At 28.9% G+C, this 20,799-nt stretch overlaps 1 long non-coding RNA gene across 1 annotated transcript in view; it reads left to right on the top strand.

The window, feature by feature from the left end:
- The window catches only part of LOC142330098 (uncharacterized), an 83,862-nt gene extending 63,444 nt beyond the window's left edge, over nt 1-20,418 (top strand). The window contains exon 4 of the long non-coding RNA XR_012757679.1: nt 20,146-20,418. This is a non-coding gene — a long non-coding RNA (uncharacterized LOC142330098). The remainder of the gene's footprint in view (nt 1-20,145) is intronic.
- The last annotated feature ends 381 nt before the right edge of the window (nt 20,419-20,799 follow it).

Genomic DNA, 20,799 nt, shown 5'->3' with positions numbered 1-20,799 from the left:
TTCCCGAATCCACGTTTTGTCTAGCCAGACAAAACCGAATTCATCTAGCTTTGTTCGTTATTCTCAAGGTTGTGAGACTAATACTTACACATATTCAAGTGTACAGACTTTACAAACACCTGAAAAATAAACTAAATTACAAGACACAATGGTATTAATTATAGTAACAAAATACACAGACTTTTGATAAGTAAAAATTCACTACTTCACCCTCTAGGGGAGGGGCTAGGGTCTCAATTTTTAAATTAATCTTTCCTAGGTTAACATGAATGTATCCTAAAAGTGTGAAAGTAATTGGTCGGTTGGTTCTTACGTGATGCTGATGGAAGTAGACAGTTAAAACCCACCACAAACTTTCGCATTTATGTAAAAATAATTTATCTAAAAATAATGAATTAATTCACAGAGGCTTCTAAAGCTTGTACATGAGAATTTGGAAATTGAATTTTGTAGCATATGAAAAATGTCATGCTTGACTTGAATTCTAATCTGGTACTTTCAGATGAAAGGTGAAAGGTCAAGATGCTACTACTCCACCATGGAGTTCGTCATTTTCATACTTTTTTTATAGATCACTATAAAAATTTGTATAGTTTTGTTAAATTGATATCTATATGAAAAAGTAAAGTTCATAAATAATTTTTACTTTGTTTGACCACCAAATAACTGTTGTTTTTTTTAAAGTTCCAGTATCCAAAAGTTACAAAAAATGAATTCCCAAAATTTTCTTTTGAACCTAAAAAATTGTTAATTTTAGAATTTTTTATTGCATACTTGTATTAAAATGCTGTCAGAATTTGTTTATATTTTAATAAGTTAAAAATATTGTACAAATATTTGAAGAATTTTGCTTCTTAAGAAAATTTTACCTCCTTAAGGCAGAAACGTACTATCAAATTTTTTAAAATCTTGGAAACAATATTTTAGCAAATTTATTTTATTTACCCTTCAAAAGCTGGTCATACAAAATATATTAATATTTTGTACAATTCTTGCCTCTCATTTACTATTTAGCTAATTCCTTGTACTGTATGGCACCAGTTACTTAAAAAAAAGTAAGCAGGTATTTTAAGATAAATTGCATTCATAAAAATTATTTATAACAATTGATTAAAGTTCATTTTTAATGTTACATAAATTAGGTTAACAGTTTAACATTTAATTGTTTAATATTTTAATAAGACTGAAACAGAACAATATGATATTAAATAAGTGACTTCAGAAAAAAGAAAATTCCATAAATTTGAAAGTGAGTAATTCATATTTATTTAAAACCCTCTTTCTAAATTGTATATTTTTATATAATCATATTTATAAAATTAATTTTATTTTTTGTTAAACATTAAAAATTTATATCCATGAAAAATTTTCAATAGTATTGTTCAATAATAAAACTTTATTATGAACTTTATTGAACAAATAGGAATTACAATTGCATTAAAATTATATACTACATGTTGGTGTGATAAATTGTAAACTAATTTTATGGGACAAATTAAAAACTGTTTTATTTATTTATGGTTATATATTATCATTATTAATAAAAACATACATTTTAAATTTAGTATAGTAATAAAACATATTTTTTCAGAGTTATTAGTCAATTAAAAATTATTTGTTAAATATAGAAACACATTTAATTATTATTTATAATAAAAGTGCATACAGGCATAAATCTGTAAAAAATTGATTGTTTTAAAAATAAATCAAGAAATCTTTTTATACTTGCACCTTTTTATATATCATATGTTTTTCAATTTAATTTATTTTTCAAGTATAGATTATTTCTGTTCATATTTAAGAGTTAATTCTGCTAAAGAGATATAATTTAAAACCTCTTAGTTGTTACTTTAAATTCTTTGTTTACTTAAGTCGATTGCATAATTATTCATGGAAATCTTCATAACATTAATTTTAACAATGACATTTTCAGATTTAATATATTCAGATATAATATATAATTCTCTCTCTCTTTCTCTCTCTCTCCCTCTCTCTCTCTCTGTGTGTGTGTGGAATTTCATTTTAAAATTTATTTCACGTGTTAAGTTGTTAAAAATTAGGGTACAAAATTGACATTTTTTAAATATTTAAATTATAAGCTTTTAAGCAATAATTTATTTAGCTTAACTGAGAATCTAATAAAATGACATACAATTAAATTCAGCTAAGTCTGGTAAAATTTAGCTAATATTTATTTCTTTTATTATAGAGTACCAAAATATTTTTATTTGAATAAATTTTCTAAATATTACTCCCAAATTACTTACATATTTTTCATTCATTATTAATTACTTTTATCAATATTACTTGATTACAAAAAGAATTCATCTTAAGATGTAAGTGTATACTAAGAAGGATTTTTTGAAATTCTGAGTTTAAAGGGTTAAAATGGAGCAACATTAAATTTTACAATTTTTTTAATCTCTTAGTAAAATAAATGAAGATATCAACTTGACTTTTGGTGAGTGTAATCTTTAAATGATTATCTAAAAACCAGTTTCTAGATTTTTTGAAATTCGACCTTGAAGGGGGTGAAGAAAGGTAAAAAATTTTATAATGATTACAAATTTTTGCCATTTCCGACTATAGTAAACAAGATATTCACTCTATTTGGGCTTGCAAAATACTCTTTAGATAAATACCTAAAAATAGTTTTTGGGATTTTTGAATTAACTTTTTTTAAGGGGTGAAACAGTCTAGTGCACACTGACTCAACCAACGCAGCCACTACTACTGTTACAGTATGTGCAACACGACTGGCTATACCTGCCTCTTGACTAAAAACATAAAATAAAAAAATTTTAAGAAATGAAAAACAAATTACACTCACCTCCTAGTGGTGTTTGTTGGGTAAAGCTAAGAACTTTGAATGGGTAATCAGCTGTCATTATTTTTAAGATGTAGGCTGATCCTATGCTAACCAAACTGTTGCTCTGAAGAATTTATAGTTTTTATAAATTGAACAGACTTTAATTTTTATTTATCATTATTACTCTCACAAGCATGAATTTAATGAGTGCAGGGGTCCAGGGGGTAGAGGCTGCTGGCTAGACAGGAAGGATAACCGAAGCATGTATGTATTTATATATATATTAAATTAATTTATTATTTAAATATTTAATAATAAATTATATATATTTATTAAATAATAAACTGTCTGCTCATATAGAATCTATCTGTATAGAGGTACATTATATATATATATATATATATATATATATACACACACACACACACACACACACACACACACACACACACACAACACACACACACACACACACACACACATACATACACATTTCTATTATTTGTGAGCATGTCTTCAATATATGTTGTATGTGTCTATGCAATAAACTGATAAGAACTAACTTGTTAAGGGTGTCCAAATATGAGTCAGTATAAAGATGACCACTGTAATGCTCATTTGATGTGTCATCACACACTATTTGTTTCTACTTATTACACTAGTAACACTTTATGCAACTGTTTTCAGAACTGAATTATTATACCTAATATTTATTAATTGTTGGTAAAATATTTAAGTAACATTAGAATTAGCTTATTAGTTTCATGCATTATATCATTTTAGATTTGATACGCTAGTAAAATGTTTCATTTCATTTCAATAGTAATTGCTTGGTTATCCATTTAATTTGTTCCTTTAATGTAATTATATTATTTAATTCTAATAACATTTTTGTGTTAATAGTTATGATTTTATTATTTGAAATAACAGCTTCTATTTTGTATTATGTGAAAAAAAAATTTTTTATTTCCACAGTACATGTAGAATATATATCACATTTATTATAAAAAATTGTATTACTGAAGAGTTAATAAAACTCTCTGTATTGTACTTTTATAATAGATTACCTCAGTTTTTATTACTAAAAAAATGGATTATCTTATCAATTCAATTTATGATTGATTTTCAAGTGTTGATCTTAATTTATCACAAGGCAGTCATTTCATTATTTCATAATTTTCAGCTCCACCATATTTGTCAGCCTTGCTTTCCACTTGAAGCTGTTCCCTTCCAAAGATCACAACAGGGGATTATTTTGTCTTTGTAAAATTGAGTAATAGCTGTGCTCATCATTCTAGCCATATAGTGTATATCCATTAGCAAATTTTTTTGCTCAATCATTTTCTGGGGCATTTTCAAATAGGGACAGAAAAATGCCCTACTCCCAGCTGCTTGTCCATCATTCAAGAGATTATGTGCATTCAATGGAAGGAACCTGACTCTCTCAGAAGATACCTGCATTCATTAACTTGTATAAAATTCAATTTTTTATCAGCTGAAAATATGCTTTCAGAAGGTCTTTTCAAACAGCTCTGTATTCCTTACCTCACTGATATTTACTATTTATTTATATATAAATTAGTTAATTAAAATTAAAAGTATAGATCACAAAAAATTAAATAATTATAAAACTTGAGGAAAACAATTGAAACTTCCTTTTAAAAAAAAGAAACTGCCATAGAATATAATTAATAAATTTAGGAAAAAACTATCCTAAAACTAAGTATTAACAGATTTCCTAAAACTAAGTATTAACAGATTTATTAAATCCTTAAAACTTAAAAAGGCTTCAAAATGATTTTCTAAGGATATTATAAGTAGGCCTAAACTTTATTTGATAAATCTAACAGCCATGAAAATAGGGCTAATTCAACTTTATTGTAAAGCATCAAACAGCATGTGCAAAACAAATCATAACTTAACATTTAATTTTCTTTAATATAAAAGATCTTGTAACAAATGAGAAACAACTATTCTATGATGTACAATCAATATACTGCATATATAAAATAGTATCTAATTTATTATGTTGCAATGAGTTTTAAAGTTCTTTACTATTACACAAATTACTTGTAACTTCCCTGTCAGTTTTATTTCATTTCTTAAAGTGCTCCAGATTAATTAATCTTATGTTAATCCATCAATAATTGCAGTATGCAATTATTATTCTTTATGTTATAAAGAATAACCCTGTGCAAATCCTGAATCTGTAGCTCCATATTTTAATAGAAGCTATGAATTTTTATTTATTTTCTGAAATAAAAAAATGCAGTCAACTTTATTTGTTAAATTTTTTATTATGACTATAAATAATTGTTTTTAATTGTAAATAGCTGATCTATATCTTTATGTTGTTTGTTATTTTTTATTTTATTTATTTTTTATGTTTTATTAGGCATAAAAAATATATATATACATATATATAATAAAATACCATTTATAATAATAATCAGTATACAGAAGAACTAAATTACCCTACTTCCCCACAGAAAATCCAAACATTGGGTAGTAATCTATCTGTTAAAAAAAATTCAAAACAAAAAAGCTGGCAATGAATTGGCATAACTTTCCTGTTTCCTGTCTATGCTGGCCAAGTTGTGCAGTTCATTTTTCAATTCAATCATTTGTACTTTTTTAATAAAATAATTCCTTTTTATTGAAAAGCAATAACTACAACTATGAATTCTTTTTTTTAAATATTTTTATGTAAAAAATACTTATTTCTAATTTTCTGTATATAGTTAAATAAATAAATACAACAAACCTCTTGCCCAATTCTGTGCAAGAAGACTGACTTTTCGTTTCCAACATCTGCACTATTTGACAGTCAGAAACACACTGATTTTCAGAGAATAATGCACTACATACTTTGATTAATGGATAGACCCTAAGCACATGCATCAAGTTTAAAGCTCACTCACCGCTGTGACTCATTGCGGTGACTCATACGCACACATATGTGCGTATGAAAAATACACAAAGATAAGTCTTGCCTGTTTTTGATCTTAAATTAATCATAATGAAGAACAATTCAACCAATCTTCATCAAATTTTTACATGCAGAACTTCAGATACACTGCTACAGCATATCTAAATTTCCATGAAATTGATCTAAAAGTTTTGGAAATTTTTGAGCCATAAACTTTATGCATATACCTACATATTATATATATATATATATATAATATATATATTACATTTTAAGTGAATGGTATTTTTACTGAACGTAATTCCATACTTTTCTTTGATAAGTCTGTGTAAAAAACTGATTATTTCTGTACTTGTGAAGGACTTATGAAAGTTGAATGGTGGTGGACTATTGTTTTGAGTTCTTGTTCTTTTCCAAACATACTATATAATAACTAAAAGTTCAGCAAGCGAGTACAATACAAAATGACTTTTGTTATGTCAAATCAGTTGTGCCCTATGCTTGACACCTATTTGTATCAATTCTTGCTGTAATTCATCTAGGGATTTTCCTAGATTTGTCATTTCTTCAAAATTATTTATCTTATCTTCGTTCACATGTAAGTCAAGTTTTCCAATATTGTTATATCTATATTTATTTCAAGTATCAGAGATGCTATCTCCCTTTTTAAGTTCATAATAGTTTCCCCATTTGATATTATTTGAATTTCTGAGGTCTGAGCTTGGTAATGTTAAAGTAATTCCAGATCTAAAAAAATGTAAGAAAATAATCCCTAAGTGATATACAAAATTTAAAAAAAGAACTTTTTAAAATCTTTAAAAAATTCAAAAATACAGCCATAATTCTAAATAAACATAGGTGTAATTTTATAGGAAGGGGTGAAAATCTTTGGCTAATTTTTTTTTCAATTAATTTTAAAGAGCAAGAGCTATAAAAAAATTATGATTTCTACATTTTAAATGTAATGAGCAACATTCAAGATGAAATGAAAAATGAATTGAAAAAAATAAATTTTATTACCACCAACCATTGAAAATGGGATAAACGATTTTTATACTGGTTTGAAGGTCTATTATGTAGAAAATGTAATTTCAAAAAACTTCAATTAACTCTTTTTCTGAAGCAAGATGTAGCTAATAAAAAAACAAAAATATATAAAGTCAGTTTTGGTGGATGAATATTAAATAAATTTTTATAATAATTTGTGATCTCAATAAAAAAACTTCAACTTTTGTTGAGAAGTCTTTTGCTGAAGTACTCCAGTACAGATCTGGAATTTTATTTCAGCCAAAACCTCTTTTGGCCCTTTTTCCAATTTTTACAAAAAAATGTAATACATTCTCCCCCCCCCCCCTGAAGGTAGTACACCTCTTTACTGACTCTGAGAATAATCAATCATGGAGTCCAGAGTTACAAGACCAAATAATACAGTATACACATAAGTATGCACAGACATTTCACAGATTATTTTCAATTTTTTTAAGTCTATGCTTTTTGTTTAAACAGTTTTTTTAATGTATCCTTAAGGCACAAATCTTTATTTTTTGACCAGTATGTACACTTTTCCATTATAGCTATAGTTGCTATAACACCATATTAGTACAGCCAGGAAAGTAATAATATTTAACTTGCTCTAAATTCAAAATAAATATATTGATAAAATAATCAAATGTATTTAAAATAAAATATATCCTTCATTAAAATAATATTGACTTCTATGACCAGTCAAATAAAAATGTAAGACAATTTACAATTTAGAAATTTTTTTACTGTAGCTTTATAAGTATCATAATCTGTTGTACACATAACATGAACAAGTAATGAATTATAAAGTTTAGATGTCATTATTGTAGCAATTTATCCACTTTCATTCTGGTAATATGATAATGTATTTTTTAACTCTAATTCTGCAAAAAATCATATGTAATTATTATTTTATTATTACTGATCATAAATTCAAATGAGATAAATGTCTACAACTGTTATTAATTTAATTAACAATTACAATAAAATAATCAATTAACAGATTCAATAAAGAATTAATAACTTCTCAGTTCTCATAAATAAATAATTTAAAAAGGAAAATCATATTTTGAGCCTAGTAAATTATTTTTTTATTACACATTTCTTGTGAATTTGTTATGAGTTTTCTCCTCTCTTTTTATTCATTACAACTGTAACAATTGACACTTTTTTAAGAAGCACAATAAAGCTAAACAAAAAATGTACCTCTTATCAGTTATCTGAACTTCTAGACATAGTTTTAATAACATATAACAGTATTTTATTTAGTCAGTATTTTTTTCTTACCAGTCAAGTTTGTTTTTTATTTTATTTACTGTCTGAGGTGGTATATTTATGAAGCAATTATTTTAAATATTTTCTCTTGGCCTGTTTTGTGAAAAGTAGAATTTAATGAATTCTACTTTTCTCAGTTTCAGTTTCTTTTTTCAACAATATATAATTTAACAAAATACAACAAATTTTAATTAATGATAATAATTTCAACTATACTTACTTACTAGTTAAATTCCACCCTTGGCTGCTGAGCCATTTTGGTGATGTGCTGACCAATAAAGACAGGCTTCTGTCAACTTCGGGTTCTCATCCAGCTGGATGTAATCCAGGGCCAGACAATGGCCCTGGATTACAGATGATCAGCATCCATTTTCCCACAACCACACAATGGAGAGTCAGGAGATGACAGCACATGGATGCAGTGAAGGTGACAACCAAGACAGTCATGGCCAGTTTTTAATCAGAAGGCAGCTATGCTGACCGCACATGGTAGGCTGGGGTTGACAAGACCAGCAGTGACAAAAGTCTCCCATCTCCTACCAGCAGCTGTCTCAGAGAAGTGCTGTTCATTTCATCTGTCAACCGCCGCATCGACCAGTGACCTGGACAAACGCAACGACACAGGGCAACTAGGTTGGGGTAGAGTTGTTCCTAACTTGGCCAGTTTATCGGCCTCCTCATTTTTATGTATATTGACATGACTGGGTATCCACTGAAACATCAGTGTCCACCTGCAATTTTCCAGTCCAATCTTTATACACCCAGTCTCTTTCCAATCTTCTTCTACACTCAACTGTCCTCTGGCAGTCCGTTTGGGTGTTGCACAAACAATTATGTGTAGCAGCCAAAAATTGGGAGTCAACCAAAAATACTGCTTTCAAAGGAGAAACTAGCTTTACCAACTTGGCCACAGCGGCGTGCACTGCTCCAACTTTGCCACCATAGTTGCTGAGAGGGAGCACCTACTGCTATATCTCCCTGGAAAAGATGACACTAGTATCCAGCTCCTGTTTCTCCACTGCCTAAAATTGAAGATCCATAAGTGTAGATGTGAATCCACTCATCCTCTGAAAACTCTTCATGGGTGGCATGTAGGGTTAGCTGCTTCAATTCATGTTGTGTGGAGGCATGTTTTGGCATTGAATGGTTCTTGAGTTCATAACGAACGAGGTAAGTGGTTGAAGAAGTCCTAGCTCATGCACAGGGGTGCAGTATCCACGAATGGAATATCATATTTCTTTATAAGTTTCTCATATGCAATGAGTGGAGCCATCTGGTCCTCAGCCTAGAAGCAGCTTGCTGGTTGTTGGTCCATTGATACTTATCAAGTCACCTAAAACGCTCCCAGAATCTCAATGCTACCCTTTTTCAATATGATTGAAGGGGCTCAATATGAGTCTGTGCCTCCATGGCTGCTATAGGGGTGAACTTAACAGCACCTGTGATTACTCTTAAAGCTGCATTTCGAACGTGGTCAAGCTTGCTTAGTGTGCTAGCGCTGTCTGTGACCATCTCTTAACTGAAAAAAATAAAACACTTCTGCATTTTATTTTTGTGATTTATAACAAAGATTAAGTTACAAATGATATTGAATTTGTGGGAAATCTTTTAAAGAGATTAGTAATTTTTTTAAAAAATGTCAGAGGAATCATAATAAGGTAATTTCTAATATGCTGAAATATTTTACTTAATTAAACATGGAGATCTGATTTTAAATGCACCATGTTGCACAGTTTTATGAAATACATATTGAAAAAATCTCTTTACAAGTAAAGTTAAATAATTAAAAATATATTGAATATTGAAAAACATTCTATTGTCTGGTATGAGCGAGGTATGTGCTTTTTTTTTTTTTAGAAGTAAGTAAATATTTTATTTTTTAATAAAGATAACAGATTTATAAATATACTAGCATACCTGTTGGGGCTTCAGCCATGCTACATGCTTACTTGCATTTCGCATTGTAGTTAGGGAATGTTTAGCCAGTCAGGGCTCTGCCCCTGGACCCTTGTGTTCATTAAACTTATGCTTGTTGAGGATAATAATAATAAATAATAATAATAATAAAAAATTAATATTAAAAGCAAAGTTAAAATATTAAAAATCAATAATATATTAAAAATATATTATATTAAAAAGTTAAAAATCAATAATATATTAAAAATATATTATATTAAAAAGTTAAAAATCAATAAGCATCTTGAGAGGCATCAGATCTTAGCTGAGGAGCAAAAAGGGTGTCGTCAGGGTAGTAGGGGCTGCAAAGAGCAGCTAGTGATTGATAGCGTTATCTCTGTAACGGCAAAGAAGAGTTGGGGAAAACTATATACTGGTTATATAGACTACAGACCATATTACTAACCATATTACTAAACTCTATATATATATATATATATATATATAAAGAAAGAAATGGTATTGATAAGTTTAATTTTAATTTTAATTTCATGGTCTTTTGAGAACCTTATCTCAAATTTTAATATCGGGGCCCTTTACACCCCGTAAGTGTTTGTGATTGTCCTTGTCTTTTATGTCTTAATGTTTTGTGTAGTTTGTGCTTTTAAATAAAATGTAAGGGCCCTTTACACCCTTACATATGACGATCCAGATGGTGATAGTAATTTCTTTTAATGATTGTGACGAGGGCAAATGACCTTAGCAGTCGATGCCCGTAAAAATTCAGATAAAAAAAAAAATAATAATAATTATAGTAACAACAATAAATACAAAATAAAATACATAAAACACAAAACTCACTAAATCGTATTCTTCATTCCACTGTAGGAGAGGAAACGCAACAGACGTTTTACACCTTCGTTCTGGTTTATTAGAAATTTCATTCTGAACCCGGGTCTAAGTTTTGTCGGATGGTTTCAAAGATTGGACAGTCAAAGAGCAGATGGTGCACAGCTGCAGCTGCAGCTGCTGCCCTGTTTCAGGAATCATTCCTTAGCCTGGCTCTCAATAGATATCTTTCCGATATGGTTGCACCTTCGGTCCGGCTACTCTGTATCACTGAGCACTCAAGCTCCCTCACCAACGGCAAGGTCTCATTCATGATCATAGAGGGATTATTACTATTAAAAATATTTTTAGCGTATTTTTTGAATTTATAGCCATTTTTATATTATATTTACTAAAGAATTGTTTAATCGGGTAAATTTCTTTCCCAGTAAATGTTAATTTACTCCATTTAAAGGTTTCTTTATAGTTTGTAGTTTTAATTTCATTTATTTCTTTTTTTACCGGTTATTTTCTGCGATATGAAAAATTTTATGTAACATTTTTAACATGCTAATTTCTTTAATTGTAATTTATGTAGTCTACCTATCATGCATTTTTTTTTTTTTTTTTTTTTTTTTTATAGAGGTGGGGAACCCCATTTACGGGCGCCAAAGCAGTGTCGGGCTCGCTAACAGGTTCCGCAAGCTGTTACAGACTGTGCGTATGTATTCCTGCGCCCTACCGACTAAACCACCACCCCTCGCGACCGCACGGCCTCGGAAACCGATTATAAAAGCTATCATCTATCCGAAAACCGTAATTTACGCTCCATTGGGGTCAGGTCAAATTTTCGGGTCACCGGTTTGACCTGACCCCGACCTGTGACCTGACCCTGACTTGTGACTGACATTAGGATTCTAATGAAAAAATGTCAGTGTTATAAATGCAATTATGTATATTATAACGAAGCATAAGAACATATAATCCGAATAGTCCATAGCAGAGAATTTCCTTGGCATTTGATAACGGCGATTCTTTTTGCCCTGTAAAAGAAACAGAATAACACGATTAAAAGTAAAATAATTTGTGTTTTTCGATAAAAACTAGAATTATAACAAACTTAACGTACAAAAATTCACTTACAAATACTACCGAACGTTTTCCAAGACCTCGAGCGCGTTTGCCAAGTTGGCTTAATGAACGCAAGGATAAAAGAATTAAGTTAATCTTAAATAATGTTCAACATTATTAGTTTTCTCCGAAATTCATAAACCAAAGACAGGCTACTCAAAAATATTACGTTTTACTAATTAAACATTTAAACTTCTCGTTCTACTGCCACCAGGTTGCTACAATTTTAATGCAACCTGGACAATTAACCCATTTAGTCCAGTCCTCTCTGTTCAATATACAAATAATACTTTCTCTTTTAATTCATTCTGAGTCAGAAGAACCAGTATTTACCAACATGTACCTTGAACATTAGAAAGGGAGGATGTATGTCAATCGACGTTCAAAAGACACAACTTGAATAGGGAGGTCGAAATTTGACCCCCCCTATTTAACCTACTGTTTTAATTAATAAAAAGATCAGCGCACATCATACTTTTATGCGCATTGGAGAGATGTATAAAATATTCTTGGGAAATTATCCAAAATTACACATTTACAGAAAGAAATAAAGTGGAAAACGAAAAATACAATGGATAAATATTAAATTAGTAGAATATTAATAAATTTCTTACCTTCTTATAAAATTTAGCGGGGTCATGAATGTCGATGTAATGAGACGTGACTGGTAGGTTTGGCTGTTGCGGTATGAAAATGGATGTAAAATCTGGATTCTTGTGATGATGAATGTCTTCCTCTTCCGGGTCTATATTAATAATTTGAATAACAGGAGTGATAGGCGGAGAGAGAGGAGGAGCGGCTGGAGGAGAATATTGTGTATAGTTGGGGGTCGAGGGTGTTTGTGGGAGGGGTATAGGTAGAGTCACAGGTATTTGTGGAGGGGGTAGATCTAATTTAAAAGTTTTATTAAGAGCCAAGTTGGGCGGAAGAGGTCTACGTAAAATTCTATTTAGCATATCATTTATGCTATTGATGTAGGTAAAAGCATTCGTAATAGTATATTTGAAGTTGCTACAAAACGAATACGATTTATTAAACAAAAAATGGACGTTTTCTCTGCTCGGCCAAATGTTTAATAACATATATTTTGGACTATCGGATTTCAAATACATTTCTGCAACTTTTGTTTCGGTAATTTTGCAATTACCAATCGCGAAGTAATTTAATTTTAAGCCCTCCTCTTTGGGAATTGCAGCGAACATTGTTGTGGATGTAATACTTTTATGTTTATCGGTTCGGGAGTTGATTTCGGCTAGTTTTAACTCTGCATTTTTAATCGCGAAGTAATTTAATTTTAAGCCCTCCTCTTTGGGAATTGCAGCGAACATTGTTGTGGATGTAATACTTTTATGTTTATCGGTTCGGGAGTTGATTTCGGCTAGTTTTAACTCTGCATTTTTAATCGCGAAGTAATTTAATTTTAAGCCCTCCTCTTTGGGAATTGCAGCGAACATTGTTGTGGATGTAATACTTTTATGTTTATCGGTTCGGGAGTTGATTTCGGCTAGTTTTAACTCTGCATTTTTAATCGCGAAGTAATTTAATTTTAAGCCCTCCTCTTTGGGAATTGCAGCGAACATTGTTGTGGATGTAATACTTTTATGTTTATCGGTTCGGGAGTTGATTTCGGCTAGTTTTAACTCTGCATTTTTAATCGCGAAGTAATTTAATTTTAAGCCCTCCTCTTTGGGAATTGCAGCGAACATTGTTGTGGATGTAATACTTTTATGTTTATCGGTTCGGGAGTTGATTTCGGCTAGTTTTAACTCTGCATTTTTAATCGCGAAGTAATTTAATTTTAAGCCCTCCTCTTTGGGAATTGCAGCGAACATTGTTGTGGATGTAATATTTTTGTATTTATCGGTTCGGGAATTGATTTCGGCTAGTTTTAACTCTGCTTTTTTAATTTCAAAGTTATTAAATTTAATGCCGCCCTCCTCTTTGGGAATTGCAGCGAACATTTTTGTGAATGTAATTTTTTTTAAAGTATCGGTTTGGGAATTCATTTCTGATATCAAAAATATCAATACAATTAAACTACAGCGTCTCCTGAAAAGGTAACATACATAAAAATCACATATTTATTCTAATTAATGTATATAATACTATACGCTACTAAATTTATTCAATAGATAAATTCAAAATCGAAAAATAAAATAAAAAAAAGAAATCTTGATAAAAATTCATAATTTAAGATATATGAACGTTTGTTTTTCAAATAATTATTATTAAAAATTAAATAAAACCCTATTGTTAGATTTCAGGTGTTTAATTAGTTCGTAACTTTTACTACATCTTTTAAATTTGAAGCATTAAAAGGGGAGTTTATGTAGATTAATCTAACATCCTTGCAGAGGACACCGACTTCTTAGCGACTGTCTCTCGATGATGGCTTCCTAGCCCTTTGGTTATCGATCGACGATATACCTCCGATTACAACACATATGAAAAAAAAACTTTGACATACGATAGATAGTTAAAACATGCGAAAAAATCTGCCGGCGATGTGTCATCTATCTTTTTGACCTCATTGTTTTTGGTAATAATCATTTGTTGTAATCAATGTTTTATTTAGTTCTGATTTCCATTTGTATGAGGTGCTCAGTCCATCCTTTTTTGTTTTTTTTTTTTACCTTTCTATTGATTTCCGATCGGCTCTTATCAGGTTATATTGAAAATATTAATTTAAAATAAATTAATCCTAATGTTTTGTTTTTCACCTGCTGTTCTGAAAACAAAACAACTTGTTTTGTTTTATTTGCCTATTAAAATCTGAATTAATTTGGAATATATAGTGAAATTTTACAATTTTATGTGTCGTTTTATTTACTCAAATATGAAAAAACGATTTAGTTGTTAAAAGAATATTAGCGAGTCGGACCGATTTTTCCCTGCAGATCATATCAATATTTAGAAAATAATATTCATTAACAAAACTTTGTAATAAAATTTACTATAAAAATATAAGCTATTAAATAAAATAAGTAAAAACTTACAATAAGATCCTTATTAGACCGTATATTTGAGCAACGTATTTAATCAAAAAAATATTTGACAATAGATGGTAACTATAGAAAAGTAAAAAATTACTAATATGTATCTATGACAGCGAAAAATATTCAATAAAAGAAATAATACAAGACCAAAATAATAAAAATAAGTCTATTACGGGTGTAAAAATTCATCAATAGAAACTGAACAGTCAGAAGTCGCCCTCTGTGAGAAGCCACTGATGCAAATTACTCGACAGATATTCACATCAGTAAATTCTGGCCTAATAAAGATTTGCCTTCTAATAAGACAAGACACCTAACTCTACCACGTAACCCTCAAAAACCGCTAAAACTAACTGCTTACCCTCGGAAGATCAAAGTCCCCGCTTGCCTAACTCTATTACCGTTCTACCACCACCCAAAACCGTATGTACCTGTTTTACAATACGACTTGTTTCGAAAATTTCTATGCCACGACAGCATATGATAACAAATTTAATGATTGGGGTGCTCTTTCCTACTTAACATTATATAATACTTATTTTGTTCATTATGATTTATTACGTTATAAAAAGCAAACAATAAAGAATTGTATAGCCGAATATTTAAAAATAAAAAAAATTAACATATCGTTGTTTATATAATTATGATGTACAGTCTTTGTCAAAAAAATTAGAAACTTTGTCTTAAAAAAGAAAAAGATAATCTATTTCTACCAAATTAGATGAACAAATTTTCACTTTTTAATGTTCGAATCACTGCTTGTCTAATGTTATGTTCTCGTGCTACTGTTTGGATTGCGGAATGAGGATTCTCAATAAACTCTTGCATAATCTCTAAAAATTTTATTATTTGTTACATATTTAAGCCCCCTGGTTTTCCCATATTATTAATTATCCCTGTTTCTTCAAACTGTTTAGTGTTTTTTGACACTGTACCTTTTGAAATAGGGTTACAATTATTAAATATTACATTGAACAATTCACAAACTTCATTATACAACCTAATTCTTACCAAAGCTCCTCATCATTAAAAGAGTGACACTCTCCTGTTCACTAAGTGACATTTTGATAGCATTGTTAGCAGGTAGCAAAGAAAAAATTAATTCAGTAAAAAACAATTATGAAAAAGGCAATGATTGTAAATAATAAAAGTGGCTTACAAATATGGTAAAGGTAGATAAAACAAATTAACCAACCTATCACAATAAATTCTCAAAAGAAACTAACAGCGTAATAATGGAATACTCTAAGAGTAATATTACAAACAATGATGTAAGCTTCATCTTTGCAACAGTGTTAAGAGACCATCAATGATCCAATTGATCAGTATGATTAGGTGACAATATTTTTTTATTTATTTACTTAATATTGGAACAAAAACAATTCTTGGTGTTGAAAAATAAAAATTTTTTAATTTAAAAAATTTTAATTTAACATGTAAAATAAATTTTAATTAAATTATTTTCTTTTCAGTTTAATTTGTTAAAACTTATATTTATGGGATTGAAAAATAATCTTGGCTGCCATTTTGTAATTTGCAAATTTGTTTAAGTTCTGATTTTTTCTAATTTTAAAACTTTAATACAAAGATGCTTATCAAATATTAATGTGATTCCTCTATCCGAACTTGAAATATAGTTTTTTTATATAAAAATAACAAATTGGTGGACAGTGGGAGAATGAAAGAGAAATTGTCATTTTTCCTAAGGATATTTTTTGTTTAGTTTTGCAAGTAGAATCCGAAAAAGTATAGCCAGCCCATTTTATAAACACTCTGTATACTCAATATCTTGGTTTGCAGGTCTGGTTTTTATGAGTTTGATTTTTTTCTTAGTGTAATCCTAAATATGCTCTTTTTTATTCAACTAACTGTGTATCTGGGTCTGTTTAGTTCAACATTTAATACTGCAACTTGCATTTAATTTGTACATTTCTGGGTTTATTATCTCACATATGATTTCTTAGTTTGTTGTATTTTTTTTGTGGTTTTGAAAACAGTTTAGTAGAACCTACCATGCTTAAAATATTTGTAATTTTTTTATGTTTTTATTATATTTGTTTATGTTTTGTATTTTATTTTATTTCAAATATTTTTTTTTATTCTGTTGTGTATTTTATGATTTATGCCAGTAAGCAGTTGATAGCCTTTAACATGTATTCAAACTGATTACTAATTCTTTATTAAGAATTTTAATAAAACTAATTTTAGATGATCATAAACAATTCAACAATTACTAAGTAATTACTAAGTAATATATAAACATGTCATAAAGAAAATAAAAACATTACACAAACAGCTATTAATAAGATATATATTGAAATTTGACCCTTTATGTTTACTCTTTCATTACTATTATTTATTGTTTGTTACTTTTTCATTATTATTATTTTTTCTGAGGCAATAAAATTTTTGAAAGTTTTTTAATTAGATAACAAAACATGATTGATAAAAAACTGAATAAAAAACTTAAAAAGTGTATCGAGTGATCATTCAATTAAACAAGTATTAAAAAAAATATTGAACTTTTTATAAATTTGTAGAATCAATTAATCCTCTGTCAGCTTGTACTCCAATCAGAAGACTTTAGTCAATGTGGAATTGTTCCATGAGTTCAGATACATCATTATGAACTAATGCATCCTCTTGAGAAAAATGTTAAGTCTTTTTCTCTGATCCTAAATCAGTTAAAGGAAGTGCCAAGAGCTAACAAATGTTTTCCTTCAACTTTGACCTTAAAAGTTCAGCGGAGTCCTTAGGAAGGTTTAAGTCCCTCACCAAATCATTTAATTCAGATTGCTTAAACAGTTTTGATTCATCACTTCCAGAATAATAATGATCATTTTCATCATCCAGTCCATTATCACAGGCCTGTGAAACAATTTCATCACATACGTCAACTAATTTATCTGGTGGTGAAGGAATAAGTATTTCTGGTCCATGAGGTACAGAATGTATCACTGATTGAAGTTTTGGGTAAAAAACCTGCCCTTTCTGTTTTTTTAAATTGAATCTCTGTATTATACATGGAACAAAAGTAACAATCATTGCAATGATTGGTTGGTTCTCTCTAAATTCTAGGTACTCTGAAGCAGAAAGACTGTTTTTTTCTATGTGACCACTGGCGAAGCTCTTCAACACACACTGAATAAATCTAAGGAGAAGCCAATGATTTGTCTTGATATGCTAATTTCAAACCAAAATATACAAAATATACTTTTTTTATGAATACTGTAGTGTTTCTTTGTTGTTTTTTGAAATTTTGTTTAAAATTTCTACAAATATAGAAAAAAGAGTAAGGTGCATTGACATAACTTCTTGACACTATTAGTTTTAATTTAATAAAAACTTGTAAAATATAAGTTACATAAATTATTTGTAAAATAATTATATAAAAAAAAATTATAATTCAAGTAAAATGAATGAAGTTATTACCAAATATTAGCACAAATACCACAATTGTAAAAAAGGTACTGAACTTAATTTTTTGTCTAGAATAGCAAACAGTTTTGCTGGGAGGCAGTCATGCTGTAACAGGAAAATGTTCAGACATGTACTAACACGGAAGTGGCTATATCTACAGTAATGTTACTGATTTATTTTTATTTTTAACTTCTTTATCATAAATCCATACTAAATTTTATTTCAGAATATCTACTTCTTACATTTTCATATGTAAAAAAAGAAACATATGACTGTTTATTTAAACAACAGTTTTAAAAAATGATCCTTATAATATATATATATATAATATATTATATATATATTATATATTTATATAATAGGCTAACATCTATAGAAAGAATAAAAAATGACAAATTATGAAAAAAACCTTATGTGATGGAATTTCTTTAATATTTTTTCCATTTTCAGTGCCAAAAAATCTATTGAAATTACTAGATAGATTGTAGACAATTTTACCATCGCAGACCTATGTAATGGGAAATTAACCACTGTGCAGGGTAATTTTAACCACTATAATTTATATTGATCAGTATTTCAGATTTATGAATTTGTTGACACTTGGATGTAATACTGATCTTTTGATATCAAAATACTGATTAAATAGGGTCATTTTCTATATCATATTCCAGGAAAGTGACTTTTAGAATTCATTAATCTTTGCACTTTCATTATATTATGGATATGTTGGATAGTACAAATAAAAATGTTTAAACAACCTGAGATGAAATATGAGTCACTTTAAAAAATAACAAACATCTCACACAAGATTTATGAAGATAAGTAAAGGCTGAAATATTTTCATGGTGTAATAATTGTTTGCTGTGCCAAACATACAGTTCAGTACACCGAACCCACAAAAAATGAGAGATGTTTAGCTATATAAGGGACAACTTTACCAGTTCATTATAGTCTGACTACATAGTTAATCATGTTCTCAGAAAAAGGAAATCAATCTAGATGCTTTAGATGGATCACATAAGAATCTACTTAGTATAATTACTGTTTAAACATATAAGTAGAAGAATATGTGGTTTCTTCAACAATAGTATTTAATAAGTATGTAATAAGGCATAATATTTTCACATATTAAGCAATTGAAATTTAGGTTGCTGTCGCTGTCAATTGTATTGTTATGTATTTTTTTTTTTTAATTGATTATTTTAGGTTGGGAAAGTAATAGAAAAAAATCGCTTTAACTCGCCTTTAAACCATTATTTTTTCCCCATCTCACTCCAATGATCTGTGGTAACCCAATAGTATTTTTGTAATTAAAAGTTTTTTAAATCCATCTCGCAAGTTGCCCATTGCATCCAAAATGTAAAAATCTTAATATTCTTGATATTCATTACTCTTTAGTATTTCTTGAAAAAAAAAATTAGCCAATAATTATTACCATGTTTCTATAAAATTACAACTTTGTTTATTTTAGAATTAAGGGTATATCTTTGTATTTTTTAATTTATTATTACCAGTCAGAGATCATTTTCTTAAAAATTAATTTTGCCCAAATACTTCTCCAAAAGTTTAAAAAGGTTTTTTCATTTATCAATGAAACAAAACTGCAGTCTGACTGTTCAACTTTCATTAAGTCCTCTTTCATAAGTACATACTTTTTTTGTATTTATTTAACTGTGTATTATAAAATTAAACATAAATATTTTTACATAAAAATGTGAAAAAAAGATTTAATTTGGTTATAGGAATTTATTATTCCTATATATAGGAATCTTTAACATAAAGATACAAATAGAACTTAAAATGGTCTGCATAACTTGACCACTTTTTTTCTTGTTTAGGCTCTGGATTCATCAGGTATTACTTCAGAGGATGAATGAGGATGATATGTGTGAGTATAAATGTAAGTGTAGTCTTGTACAGTCTCAGGTCAACCATTCCTGAGATGTGTGGTTAATTGAAAACACTGGTATCCACGATTTAGTATTCAAATCTGTATAAAAGTAACTGCCTTTACTAGGATTTGAACGTTGGAACTGTCGACTTCAAAATCAGCTGATTTGTGAAGACGCATTTACCACTAGACCAACCCGTGGGTATAACTTGACTGCTTAGCCAGGAAACTTCTGCAATTCATAGCCGGCATTTTTTATTAAGATTTTATTACTCTGATGAAAATGTAATAGTGTGTATATATATATATATATATATATATATTTTTATGTTATTTGTTTTTTTGTATAATGCTTAAATTAATAATATATTTTTACAAGATTTGTCATAATGGACCTGGTTACATATGTAACAAAAAATCTGATTTAGGTTATCAAAATTACTTACAATTTTATAAAGCTCTAAATAAAAATTTTAATTTACTTGCCTTCAGAGATGACTACTAACTTTCTCCTTTAATTTTTTTTGCATTTCAGTTTTTTAGACCCTTGATGTTATCTGAATTCTGTATTAACTGTCATCCTGTTTTAGCATTCCTCAAC

The sequence above is a fragment of the Lycorma delicatula genome, chromosome 9, assembly GCF_047948215.1.
Source record: "Lycorma delicatula isolate Av1 chromosome 9, ASM4794821v1, whole genome shotgun sequence".
Classification (NCBI taxonomy): domain Eukaryota; kingdom Metazoa; phylum Arthropoda; class Insecta; order Hemiptera; family Fulgoridae; genus Lycorma; species Lycorma delicatula.
This window is presented reverse-complemented; position numbering and strand designations above follow the sequence as displayed.